Source organism: Mixophyes fleayi, chromosome 6, assembly GCF_038048845.1.
Source record: "Mixophyes fleayi isolate aMixFle1 chromosome 6, aMixFle1.hap1, whole genome shotgun sequence".
Lineage (NCBI taxonomy): Eukaryota > Metazoa > Chordata > Amphibia > Anura > Limnodynastidae > Mixophyes > Mixophyes fleayi.
The window spans coordinates 38,196,069-38,207,944 of record NC_134407.1 but is presented as its reverse complement, the minus strand read 5'-3'; the positions used below and the strand labels follow the sequence as shown (position 1 = coordinate 38,207,944).

The following is an 11,876-nucleotide window of genomic DNA, read 5'->3' as shown; positions in this document are numbered from 1 at the left end:
TTTCTAACTTTCACTCCATTTCCGGCACTAGGACTTTGACTAGCGTGTCTCTCTCGGACCCATTGTAGTGGTAAAAATAAGCATTTAAAAGTAACAAACATGTCACTTGAAATTATTTAGTCCCTATGTTCTCTTACTGTTTTGCATTCTGCCCCTACTCAGGCATACATTATACAGGTAACAGAATTTATAGGTGCACAAATACCACCGATGTAATTAAAACTTTACAATTTATGTTTACTACCTGAAATAAGACAGTTCCAATGTTCTCGTAAGCTCATGATTTATATAAGACATAAATTAGGCTCCTACAAGCAGGAGAAAAATCTGCATGGATACACTTCTCAAAAGCCGAAACTGCAGTATACTTATATTGTATGTGCATGGTGTTCAAAAATATGTCCAATGTGTAGCTACATTTTTGCATCTTTGGAATTGACCCTTGTGTATTTATTCTACATTTTATCTTACTTTAGGAAATTTAAAGAAATATTATTGTTAAAATTATATTATTTAAATATATGTTTAAAAATGTACAAACATATATGTATATATGCTTTTTGTTGGAGCTGCAGCTGTGTTTTTATGGTTACCTCTCTCCTACAGTCTCAAAAATAAGCCTTTCACTTTTCACTATTCTGCAAACAACAGGTATCACAAGAAACACCGTGAGACGTTTAGAAATATAGGACAATGGACCAAACAACGCCTATACACAAGGATATTATAATAATAATAATAAAAAATAGATGTCCATAATTCTCACAGTCACTGGTTTAGTAATCCATAGTAAAGGCCACCTTTTTAATTCATTTCATTCAATTCTGAGACAGCTACACTACCACTCAAGGTTCAAGTTCCTGAATAGTTTACTGATACACAGGTGCTAAGACTAAGCCCCATTCCATCAAGCTAGTTTTATTAGCCATATTTTAAAATAAAATTGCATTTACAAAATATCTGTGATACATCACATTAATTTATAAATCAAATATTATAACAATACATGCTGTCTTCTGTCCTGGGGTTCTAGTCGCTACCTCTACTGAGGTTTCCGAGATGCCTACCTCACCTGAGGTTTCCGAGATGCCAACCTCACCTGAGAATTCTGAGATGCCTACCTCACAAGCATTTTATGGCAGGCCACATACCCAAGTGGCTGCAATGCTGCTGGGATTTTAAGGGGAAGCCCTAGCATGAGCAACACCCGTCTTTGAGACTGTTGACCCTATACTGCATGATACCACTGTCTTCACCAATGCAGTTCTTAATAGAGTCAGTCTCGTTAGTCGGATAAAATTATGACATTTCTACAGTTCCTGTTTTCACACCAGGGTCCTCATAATTCCTGTGTTGACATATGTATTAGCAGGTGCTTCTGTTCCTGAGACACCCCTGTACTTGGCCTTTTGTCATCCGATCTATTTCTTCTAAAAAAGCTGACTCATCTTCACCTATCCAGAGTGATTAAACACCTGCCCTTATATCTGTTTTTCTGGCCACTGCTACTGACTCATTATCCCGCAAACTACCAGTGAAACATAGTACTAACGGGTCACTTACCCTACCCAACACTAAGTCCCAGAAAATTAAACCTGTACTAGCCCTGGACCCAGTTCATTGAACAATCATTTGCCATTTAGCATGTACTTGATTCTCGTGTTCTGGATGGAGAGTTACAGTACCTGGTTCTCAGATGAAGGGAACTCTCAAGAGTCAATCATTGCCCCTTCAGCTCTAGCTTACTTCAATGACCATCCTGAGAAACCTGGGCCTGAGAGCATCTGGAAGCCGCTTGTGAAGAAAGGAGTAGTATCATGATCTTGCACTCATAAAAAGAAAATCTCTCAGTTTTCTGTTCCCTGCTCATTATATAGTTCTACAGCTGACCATGCTCAGTCTGTGCTCACCACTCTGCCTCTGACTATTCCTGATTGTGTTTCCTGTCTCTCCAATCATGTTACCAGTGTACCCTCAATATCAACATTGTCTGTATATCCTGATACTTCAGCTATGTTATCTGCATCAGAAATATCTGCCATATCACTGAAACGCCATTCATGTTTCCTATGACTTGAGTCCTGCTATCTGGTCAGCCTAGTTACCTGTATTGCCTGTACAGCTTCATACCTCACGTGTCTAGTCTGGTGTCCAGCCACTGTGGTTCATTCGTTGAAGTAATATAAAATAGCCTCTGTACATGTGACCTTTCTACAGTGCAGCACCTATGACAAACATATCCTGTAATTGTTACGAGCCGTGCCTGAGCCACAGATGCATCCTGGCCATCGTCGGATGGTCCTCTCATCACAGCAGCGACCCGGTCAGCTATTTCAGCGTACTTACCTGCTCCTTTCTCTGCTTCTCTGCTCTTGCTATTTGGATTGATTCTGCTGTGTATGACCCTTGGCTTGCTTACTGGACTCTGCTGGATTGCTCGTGACCCTGACCTCTTTCTGTTACCTGGATACACTGCCGCCAACCCTGACCTCTGCCTGGACCTCACTACCGCTGCCTGCTGTACCCTTTGACTTTGGCCTGTTTTGGACTTCGCTGTTTCTACCACCTGGCCCTTGTCTGCGCTACGGTAAGATTATAAACTTGTACCACTCTGAGCTAATGACCTGGGGGCATCGAGTACCTGTGAGCACGTTTAGCTCTATGAGAAAAGGCAGCTGCTGTAGGTGAGGACCTCTGTTACCTCTTCTACAAGTTTATGATACTTGCCGTCAGCCCTAACAGTAATACAGTCTTTCAATATTATCACAACTTTGGCCTCCCGTTTTGGGAAAATAATGAATATTACATTTACATGTTAACAAATATAGGTATCTTTATATTGTTTACCATTAGCAGAAGTTGTACAATTATTAGTAATATCAATGCAAAAAATACATCCATTACATGATTTACAAATACTCCAATGATTCAACATACTCCCATTTAGGTTTTTTTTGCCTTAGGTTTTTCCTGTAAAGCTGAAAAATTGGATCAAGGATCAAAACATTCAATTCTTAAAAAAATCAGCAATATATCCCTTTTGTATAAATTTATCTACTCTAATCATACTGTGATGATATAGAGTGTCATTACTTTAAAAATAAAGGTTTAGCCTGCTGGAACTCCCCTTCTCATCCAAACTGTGATCAATATTGTTTGGATTGTAGTGTTTTAACCATGTATGAATTTATTTTGTGTTTATTGCCTATTCTTGAATGTTGCCATGTGGGATGGCCCATGTAAACTTTTTGTTTGCTTACTGTAATATTCCTCCAGGACCATTGCGTCTATATCAGGCAGTAGGCATCCCACCGAGTTGCAGGAGCCTAGCAGACATGCTGAAGCAACATACTGCAAGGTGTCTGCAACCAGGGCCGCCATCAGGGGAGTACGGGGGGGGGTGTACTGCCATATGGGGCCCGGGCTCACCAGGGGACCCGCGGGCCCAACTTACCTGGGGGCCCTCTCTACCTGATGGCGGCTTTACTCCCCCTGCGTCCCTGCTGCTGTCTGCCTCTGTCAATCACGATCACAGGGGACTAATAGCTCCACCCCTGCGATCATGTGATCTGCCCCCTTTCTCTATCAGTTTGCGGTGTGACCTGTCATCACACTGATGTTCCCGCTGCCGCTGTAGGAAGAAGGAAGAAGAAGAGAGGTTGTGGAAATCAACATCTAGGTAAGTACTTTTATTTTAAAAGAGATTTTATTTTAAAAGAGATGGGGGGAAAAAACACTTGTAGATGCAATATGTAATATTTGCATTGTTTACTAAGAAGTCCAACCAGAAGGATATCAGAACCAAAAAGGACAGCAATAAAGGCAATAAAATAAGTAAATGGCACTAGTACAATCAAAGAAAGCTGCCTGTTTCATTTGTACTGGGCCCCACGATTTCTGATGGCAGCCCCGTCTGCAAGTGAGTTGAGGACTGCGGGAAGTCTAGAGGCAGCTCCTGGGAAGTGAGAATGTAAGAAACGTTTAAAAAGACATTGAGCTGTACAGAAAGGTCTCTTTTGAAGACATTGTTTGCTAGGAGTCACTACTCCTCTCATAATGGTTCAGGATTGTGCCTCTCTGAACATCAAAGTGTCTGCATGCTTTCTTTGTGAACCTGAAGAAAGCAGGAGGACACTAAACTCAGTCCCTAGCAGGTAGGTGGAGGGGTGAAGATTGTGGCATAGCAGCTGGGATTGCACATCAAAATGACAGAGTCAAAAACACTGGTCAGGCTTTGGAGTGTGTAGTTTGCAGTGTGGTGAACCCTCTGGTATTGTCGCATGTTTGCTATTACTTTCTGTGCTGTGTGCTTTATAGATGTAATAAAGAGGAGCGTCTTTCACTCACTATTTGCCTAATTGATCTATTTAACTTACGTCCAGGTACCCGGAAGACCAGGGGAGAAGCATAGGGCTGACAGGGTGAACTGGACAAAACATTATCCTGGTATACTCTGTCGGGGTACCAAGGCTTGGTGCCCTCATTATCGATCTCTGATAACCTGATTTCCTATGTGGTATTTTGCTGTTAACAGGAGAGTGAAGAATAAAACACAAACGAGGTGTTGCAGTTTCAAAATCAGCTCTGAGAGTCCATGCAAGCTGATCCTTTATTATACATAGTGACCAGCATTAACTGGTTAACGACAAGGACATATAAGGAAATCTCTTTAGCTCAGCAAATATACATATAAGCCCACATCCTCTGTTCAGCATTACATGCTTTTCCTGCCAGTTGCTTGCTTTAGTCTGGCATCTTGCTGCTGTCTTGTTCCATAGGAAGCATCTGTTTTTTTCCTTCAAAGCGTAGTCCTATATAGTTCTTTTTTTTTAAGGCATTTACCATATATTTGTACATCTTAATAACTATCAATTATTTTATACTCTCACAACTCACACATGCCCACCTTCTGGCACAGCTGCACCAAGTTCCCTTTAAGCCCCATGTGACAGGATGGACCGCCTATGCCACCCTGTCTGTTGTTGCTGGAAACCGGTTGGGCTTACTTTGCCAACATTCCCTTTCGTTATCCCAAATGCGCCCTCTTGCCATAGTAGGAGGGGCTTACAAGTGCTGCTACCACTGGACTCCTGACCGGCATCCAGAACTGGGTTTCTTCGGGGTGACTGACGATGCTAGCGTACCCTGTTACTGGTGTACCTGGGCTGGTACCCCTGACCTCGTCCTATAGATCAGGGTTGCTGTAGATGGATCCCTCCTGGCCTATCACACTGGCCATAGCTGCTGGGTAGTGGGCAGAGCGGTGGTCTGGGTGCTGGGTCCAAACTTCAGAACACCCGGGAACGGATTAGAGTTGGGTCTAATCTGTAGGTCACAGGATAGAGAAGTTTCCAGGCAGGTCTTTGAAGCAAGTGATGTTTATTTGCTCTTACACTGGTTAAAGGTACTAGTGATCAGGTCAGATGAAAGAAGAACAACTTTTAATACAAAACTGAGCCTTTTATATACACATTTGGAGACTTGTCTTAGCAGGAGGTAGTCTGTCCTCCTGTCCCTTTAACCAATCTGGGCTGATTCATGCAGCCTGCACGTGAATCAGCCCAGAGAGGTTTTAGACCTTTAACATTACTACTAGTGGCAGGGGGGAGTATACTTTCCCCCTGTCCACGAGCTGCCAGGGAGAGAGGGGCTCAGCCCACTCTCCTCCCCTGGTGCCTCTCTATCTGGGGCGAGAGATTTATCTTTTAAATCTCCCGCCCAATCTGACTTACGGAAACCCTGCCATGTCGCTAGTTGAAGCTTTTTGAGTTCCAACTAGGGACTTAGCTTCCTTGAACCCCCAGGAGGCACTGCACCTCCTGGACCTATTTGCTTCCAGGAGGCTGGTTGCTAAGTCCCTCCAGCAGCCACTGAAGCTGGCTGCCAGAGGGTGAAGGGGATCCAGGGCTGCCTTTTCAGCCCCAGCCCAGGGTAAGTACTTTACACACATTTACAGTTAAAATACACATAGTTACATTCCCAGCGCCTAGCGTTGGAAGTTAACCCCTTCAGCCCTGAGCGCTGGTTCTTTACTGGCGCTGCAATGCCTACACACACACTTTCCCACTTTTAACTTTAATATACATCTTTACACTCCCCAGCGCCTAGCGCTGGGGTTTAACCCCTTACATTCTGCAGCGCTTGGTGCTACCCAGCCAGTGCTGCAGCACCCACATATAACACATTTTTTATTTAATAAAAAAAAACATTTATATAAATAAATTTTCACGCGGCGCTTAGAGCTTTGGACTTGGGCGCTCTTCAAATGTTTGTTAACAACATGACTGAAATTATGTTGCACAGACAATGCTTCTGCTTAAATGCAGACCACTGCTAATGTACAGCAGATTGTATAAAGATATAGGGCCTGATTCATTAAGGAAAGGAAAGCAAAAAAGAGTAACTTTGAACCTTGGCAAAACCTTGTTGCATGGAGGGGAGGGTAAATTTAAAGTTTGAGAACAGATTTATAATTGGGGTAGAGCATGTCCTAGAACCTAGATCAACTTTTAATGTCAGTATAAAAATAAAGCTATCGAGTACTTGCATCCTACATGAAAAAACAAGTATTTTCCTTTTGTACAAAATAATAAACTCATTTGCACCCCTTGTATTGCAACATGGTTTTGCCAAAGTTCAAAGTTACTCATTTTTTTGCTTTACCTTTCCTTCATGAATCAGGCTCATAAAGTATATAACATAAATATATTAGCTATAACAATAACTAGGCCTCTTTAATTGATATTTGCAGTATAGCAACCTGTTTGGCCTTTGTAAATAAAGATTAAAGGACTGTTACTCTTCACACTCCAGAAGACATGAAACCATAAACATTATTGAAAAACTATTATGTTGTTCTGTATAGGAATAAGTGATCTGAACACGGCTGGTTTCAGTCTACATTTTGAAAGCATCTCTGTCCCTTGGGTCTTGCACTTGAGTGATAAACAATGGTAATATAATACAGAGCAACCTGTGACTCCTGTAATGATACACCTGAGTACGTGTATCTGAAAAGGAAGGTGCTGCTGTTAAGGTAGACTGAGTTTTCCTAATAAGTTATACTAATGCTCTGAATTTTAAACAAACTCTTGTAAGAAAAAGATAGCAAAAAATGAATAACTTTCATTGATATTATTACCACTCACCTACACAAATACTTAACTCACTAAGCCACTGCTCCCAACCAGTGTGGGTTTTGCAATAAAGGATTGGATGTGTCACAATAATTAAGGACATGTTTTTAAAAAGTTGATGGTTAATATTTCAGCTATATTTTATATTCAAACTGGCTGGACTAGGATTTGCTTTGGATTTTTAAAAGTTCTTATATTTTTTCAGGATTTGAGTTAATTTAATGCAATTATCTAGTATCGGTCTGCCACGAATAGCTATTAACATGTGGTAAAAATATACATTAATCTTGCATGTACCCACAAATTTAATTAATGCATGTTCAGTACAGCATGATGTTTGCACTTCACAACTAGCTACACAGTAGATCATTGATTGTAATATTACTGCAGCTTTTATGTTATATTAATATTAACATATCATCCTCATCATCACCATTTATTTATATAGTACCACTAATTCCGCAGCGCTGTACAGAGAACTCACTCACCTCAGTCCCTGCTCCATTGGGGCTTACAGTTTAAATTCCCTAACATACACACACAGACAGACTAGGGTCAATTTTCATAGCAGCTAATTAACCTACCAGTATGTTTTTGGAGTGTGGGAGGAAACCGGAGCACCCGGAGGAAACCCATGCAAACACGGGGAGAACATACAAACTCCACACAGATAAGGCCATGGTTGGAAATTGAACTCATGACCCCAGTGCTGTGAGGCAGAAGTGCTAACCATTTAGCCACCGTGGTGCCCCAATTGAATGGTAAATGTTCCCATGGTTTAAAACATAGAAGTAGCTGTAGAGGAACAACATTGATGTCTCTATGTGTGATCCAAAATGAACACTTTCTTTGTAGAATACTTTTTTTGGTAGTTCTAAAATGGAAGCTTTTCTATGACAATTCAAAAACACATATGTGACACGAAAGTAGAAACTACAGTAAACTTCTTTTAGTGCAGAACTTCATCTGCTCAAAAAATGACAGAAGATCCTATGTCGATGAACCTTTATGGTTACATTAAGGGAAAAAATATGATATTCACCAGAAAGCAGGTTGTCACATGATAATTCTATTCTATTATAGTGAACCATACATTTTTATTTAGCAATAAATCTCATAATAGAGCCTTGTTTAGATGCTACTTATAATCACATGGAAAATTGAGAATGAAATTGGTAATACATAGAGATCACTATTGTAGAATATTTCATTTTACTAGACAATGCAATTGAAAACTTTATATGCACAGTATTATTGTCTCTGAGGATGTTTAGAGATCTACCTTAAGTAGAATCATCTGCCTTGATCACATTACCAGTAGATGCTGCCAGAAGTGAACAAACAGGAGAGGATCATTGTGCAATACATTAACAGATATGTACCACAAGCGACAAGAAGCAAGAGTGCTGGGTTCTAGCAAAATGCAGACTCTTTCGTTCAGTTCAATCTAGCAGATGAAATCAACTGTTGTTTTAATTCAGCATGACCTTCCTCCTTATTTGAAAGAAACTCTTATATTGCAAATTTCATTGCCTGCAATTTCCACCAACCTGGTATCTTGTGGTACCGATACCTATAACAATGAATGGAAATTATTCTTTATCAAGTCAGGACATCCCAGCTGTTGTTCGTGCCCTGGGGACATTGGCTCTGGCGGCTGCCATGGCTGTAGCCATCAAATGGTTTATTTCACGTGACAGTAAGACAGAAAAAGCAGAGGATAATGAGGCCAACTTACAGAGGAACCAAGTCTCAATAGAAGATGGACAATCCCCAAGGAATGGTCCTACAGGGCCTGACGAAGTTCCTGGAAAGGATGCAAAGATACCACAGGTCAGTGATGGTGTTGAACTAAAGTTGCCCCTTTTGCCGTATGACTGTCAATTACCTGAATTCTCGAGAGGTTCTATAGACACATGCTGTATTTCTCGAACTAATGTTGGTGTCCCGGGAAACAGGGAACAGATGGCAATAAGCTTTTATGGTGACATTTCTTCTGACAAAAGACAGTTAGCAAACCTAACTCCAGTTTCCTGCAAACTAAGTAATGTGTCTGCACCTGAATGTTTATTGCTCAAGTCAGGAGAAGCAGAAGGGAATGTGCCAGCATTGCCACCAGACTTTGTGGATATTAAAACAAATGATACACAGAAACATGTGTCTACTAGCCTCACACACAGATGTGATATCCCATACTTTGAAAGGTCAGAGAATGTTCAGGAGTTGGTGAGCCATTCTGAAACAAGTTCAGGTAATGGTGAAGATATGAATGTGGAGTCTACGGCGTGTCAACACGAGCTAACTGGTCATGACATAGTCTCTGGGAGATTTTTACAGCACAGAACTGTAAGCATGAGTTTGCCTAGAGATACATTTAATATGGACTCTTATGAAAAAGTTGGAGTTTTAAAAAGTGACTCAAAGCTAAAAATGGTAAACCACACAGAATACTCGGTGGAGAATAAATACAACATATGGAGTCCATTTATGGGGAAAAATGTACAACACAATATTAGGATACCTATCGGTGAAAGAGAAGATGCCTCACGCATTTCAGAATCAGAGGGGGGAATAATTACTGATACATGCTTGCCTATTTATAGTCAGTTTTCTCATGGGATTCGTATGAAGTCTGACAATGCTACGCAATTGTCCATAGTTCCGAAATTCAAAATAAAAAATGGCATTGAGCATGCAGATAGAATACCAGATGACAAAAAGACCACCATAACTTCACTCCCAGCAGATAGAGATGGCATGTTAGCAAATGAATGCTGTAAAGATGTCTCACAACATGAAACATTTAATTTTAAACTGAACACTAATATTACATATAGACACCAACCAGATATGGGGCAGGCATTGAAAGATCGTAAAATAAAAGAAGTAGATCAACAACGACAAGCTTCTAATACAATCTCAGTTCTAGGTTCTGTACATGCTGTAGAACAGAACACGACTGATAAAGAAAACACTGAAACTGAAAATAGAATGTTCTTTTCATTAGTAAAGGTCTTCCATGATAGTCATAATGAAAAATACAAAGAAGAGACTACTCCAGTAGAGGATCAGATTGCTAATAGTTCTCAAAACCATACCAAACCAAATGGTATTGCAATACAATGCATGGAGGGTAGTAAAATGAACAGCACATTTTTCCCCCATAACAACAGTAATGTACTACAATGGAGCACTACCACGGTATATAATTCTACAGAACACATTGACCTGATGTACCCAATGGATTTTCAACGTCAGCAATGTGCAGAAGACAACACTTTTTTTTCAAAGAATAAAAAAACATGTAAAGATTTATTTGCTACTCTCAGTTTTGGAAGAACATTTATAGATCTTGATGCTGATGGGGAGAGTTCTGTGGCAAGTCCTATATCCTGCAATGCAGCCTATGATGAGCCCCAACACCAAACCACAGCAGTTAATAAACTGGAGAATATTCTATGTGATCCTTCCACTCTAGATACATTCAATTCAAAAATGGTCACCAAGTCTGAGTTTATGTCAAGTATTAATTCAATGAATAATACACAGGACAACAAAGCATTCCATAACTGGCACAAGCATGAAGCTGAATTCCAGAATATGAGTACAAAGGAATGCTATACTGTCATCACTAATGGATCTTTAGGTGACAATCACAAATGTCCAGATGCCAACAGTGTTGGAAGTTCCTCAAAGAGATATACGCTAGAAGACAATTATGGTAAAGACGAAAGGCCAAGAACTTCTAAACCTTTGTCAGCCCTTTTTCAGAAAACTACGTTGCCTATTAAAGAACCTGCCAGTTGGGGACATCCATTTTTCTGCAATGTCAATACTGCTTCTTCGCCAGCTATGATGGGCACACTTATAACAGAACAAAACCAAAACCCTGTAGCAATAAATGAGGAAACAAATATCCTCACAGCGAAAGTTAGTGAAGATAGTGAAGAACAAACATTTGACACGGTTGACTCGTTATTGCCACGCACTGAAAATGCAGAAGAAAGTGATCTTGATAAAATGTGTTTCAGTTCCAACATTACATGTTTTGACCAAGACCAGCAAAATGACTTTACATGTTGTAATTCTATTCCTAGTCATAAGGAGGAAGAAGATAAGCAGGTACCATATGATAATATAAAAAGATTGTGTGCAGTAAAGGCAGATGATTTTTCCATTTCCAGAAAAAATATTATGTCTACTATTGCTGAAAATCCAGAGCTAATTTTACCAGAGTACCAATCTGCGTTCATCCCTAAATTGAAAATACCCACAATGACTAAGAGCTGTGACAACATTCATTCTGGACCATCGTGTCAGGAACCCACACTAAAAAGCAAAGCACAAAGCGTGTTATGTTTGCTAACAGAATATTACTCATCAAAGCTGCATTCTTTGGAAAATGGGCCAGTTGAAGAAGTAGCAAGAGGAAGCTTCATCTGCATTCCTAAGGGTCTTCGATATATAGAAGAAGCAAAGAGGTTTCAGGTAACATTGGGAAACTGCCTTCAATTGTTAAAGTTAGCGAGAAAGAACAGTGTACCGGAACTTCTTAAAGCAGTTTACACAGTAATCAGTGACAATTACCTAAATGTGATAAAGAACTCTGCCATTTATGGTCATTTAACAGGCTCAGAGAGAGAAAGGATTCTTCAGTTAAGAAAAAGGGGAACATTGTCTCTTTGTATAGTTGAAACGAAGAGCATATTTGACTTGAATACAAATATCAGGTGTTCAGTG

At 40.2% G+C, this 11,876-nt stretch overlaps 1 long non-coding RNA gene across 1 annotated transcript; it reads right to left on the bottom strand.

Annotated features, from left to right (window-relative positions):
- Positions 1-8,329: 8,329 nt before the first annotated feature.
- Positions 8,330-9,156, bottom strand: LOC142160235 (uncharacterized). Its single transcript, XR_012693108.1, has 2 exons — positions 9,025-9,156; positions 8,330-8,943 (listed from the first exon to the last, which is right to left on the bottom strand). It is a non-coding gene; the product is annotated as an uncharacterized LOC142160235 (long non-coding RNA).
- Positions 9,157-11,876: the final 2,720 nt, after the last annotated feature.